Raw genomic sequence first — 2928 nt, forward strand, 5'->3', positions numbered from 1 at the left:
CTATCCTCATCCTCATCCCATCTTCGTCCTCATCCTCTTCCTCATCCCATCTTCGTCCTCATCCTCATCCCATCCTCATCCCGATCCTCTTCTTATCCTAATCCTCATCCTCATCCTCCTCCTCATCCCGATCCTCTTCTTATCCTAATCCTCATCCACATCCTCATACTCATCCTATCCTCATCCTCCTCCTAATCCTATCCTCATCCTCCTCCTCCTCCTCATCCTATCCTCCTCCTCATCCTCATCCTATCCTCCTACTCATCCTCATCCTATCCTCATCCGAATCCTCATCCTCTCCTCATCCTCAACCTCATCCTCATCCTTATCCTCCTCGTCCTCCTCCTCCTCGTCAACCTACCCTCATTCTCATCCTATCCAAATCCTCTTCCTCATCCTATCCTCATCCTATCCTCCTACTCATCCTCATCCTATCCTCATCCTCGTCCTCATCCTATCCTCATCCTCGTCCTCATCCTATCCTCATCCTCGTCCTCATCCTATCCTCATCCTCGTCCTCATCCTATCCTCATCCTCGTCCTCATCCTATCCTCATCCTCGTCCTCATCCTATCCTCATCCTCGTCCTCATCCTATCCTCATCCTCGTCCTCATCCTATCCTCATCCTCGTCCTCATCCTATCCTCATCCTCGTCCTCATCCTATCCTCATCCTCGTCCTCATCCTATCCTCATCCTCGTCCTCATCCTATCCTCATCCTCGTCCTCATCCTATCCTCATCCTCGTCCTCATCCTATCCTCATCCTCGTCCTCATCCTATCCTCATCCTCGTCCTCATCCTATCCTCATCCTCGTCCTCATCCTATCCTCATCCTCGTCCTCATCCTATCCTCATCCTCGTCCTCATCCTATCCTCATCCTCGTCCTCATCCTATCCTCATCCTCGTCCTCATCCTATCCTCATCCTCGTCCTCATCCTATCCTCATCCTCGTCCTCATCCTATCCTCATCCTCGTCCTCATCCTATCCTCATCCTCGTCCTCATCCTATCCTCATCCTCGTCCTCATCCTATCCTCATCCTCGTCCTCATCCTATCCTCATCCTCGTCCTCATCCTATCCTCATCCTCGTCCTCATCCTATCCTCATCCTCGTCCTCATCCTATCCTCATCCTCGTCCTCATCCTATCCTCATCCTCGTCCTCATCCTATCCTCATCCTCGTCCTCATCCTATCCTCATCCTCGTCCTCATCCTATCCTCATCCTCGTCCTCATCCTATCCTCATCCTCGTCCTCATCCTATCCTCATCCTCGTCCTCATCCTATCCTCATCCTCGTCCTCATCCTATCCTCATCCTCGTCCTCATCCTATCCTCATCCTCGTCCTCATCCTATCCTCATCCTCGTCCTCATCCTATCCTCATCCTCGTCCTCATCCTATCCTCATCCTCGTCCTCATCCTATCCTCATCCTCGTCCTCATCCTATCCTCATCCTCGTCCTCATCCTATCCTCATCCTCGTCCTCATCCTATCCTCATCCTCGTCCTCATCCTATCCTCATCCTCGTCCTCATCCTATCCTCATCCTCGTCCTCATCCTATCCTCATCCTCGTCCTCATCCTATCCTCATCCTCGTCCTCATCCTATCCTCATCCTCGTCCTCATCCTATCCTCATCCTCGTCCTCATCCTATCCTCATCCTCGTCCTCATCCTATCCTCATCCTCGTCCTCATCCTATCCTCATCCTCGTCCTCATCCTATCCTCATCCTCGTCCTCATCCTATCCTCATCCTCGTCCTCATCCTATCCTCATCCTCGTCCTCATCCTATCCTCATCCTCGTCCTCATCCTATCCTCATCCTCGTCCTCATCCTATCCTCATCCTCGTCCTCATCCTATCCTCATCCTCGTCCTCATCCTATCCTCATCCTCGTCCTCATCCTATCCTCATCCTCGTCCTCATCCTATCCTCATCCTCGTCCTCATCCTATCCTCATCCTCGTCCTCATCCTATCCTCATCCTCGTCCTCATCCTATCCTCATCCTCGTCCTCATCCTATCCTCATCCTCGTCCTCATCCTATCCTCATCCTCGTCCTCATCCTATCCTCATCCTCGTCCTCATCCTATCCTCATCCTCGTCCTCATCCTATCCTCATCCTCGTCCTCATCCTATCCTCATCCTCGTCCTCATCCTATCCTCATCCTCGTCCTCATCCTATCCTCATCCTCGTCCTCATCCTATCCTCATCCTCGTCCTCATCCTATCCTCATCCTCGTCCTCATCCTATCCTCATCCTCGTCCTCATCCTATCCTCATCCTCGTCCTCATCCTATCCTCATCCTCGTCCTCATCCTATCCTCATCCTCGTCCTCATCCTATCCTCATCCTCGTCCTCATCCTATCCTCATCCTCGTCCTCATCCTATCCTCATCCTCGTCCTCATCCTATCCTCATCCTCGTCCTCATCCTATCCTCATCCTCGTCCTCATCCTATCCTCATCCTCGTCCTCATCCTATCCTCATCCTCGTCCTCATCCTATCCTCATCCTCGTCCTCATCCTATCCTCATCCTCGTCCTCATCCTATCCTCATCCTCGTCCTCATCCTATCCTCATCCTCGTCCTCATCCTATCCTCATCCTCGTCCTCATCCTATCCTCATCCTCGTCCTCATCCTATCCTCATCCTCGTCCTCATCCTATCCTCATCCTCGTCCTCATCCTATCCTCATCCTCGTCCTCATCCTATCCTCATCCTCGTCCTCATCCTATCCTCATCCTCGTCCTCATCCTATCCTCATCCTCGTCCTCATCCTATCCTCATCCTCGTCCTCATCCTATCCTCATCCTCGTCCTCATCCTATCCTCATCCTCGTCCTCATCCTATCCTCATCCTCGTCCTCATCCTATCCTCATCCTCGTCCTCATCCTATCCTCATCCTCGTCCTCATCCTATCCTCATCCT

This window comes from Lupinus angustifolius, chromosome LG01 (genome assembly GCF_001865875.1).
Source record: "Lupinus angustifolius cultivar Tanjil chromosome LG01, LupAngTanjil_v1.0, whole genome shotgun sequence".
Lineage (NCBI taxonomy): Eukaryota > Viridiplantae > Streptophyta > Magnoliopsida > Fabales > Fabaceae > Lupinus > Lupinus angustifolius.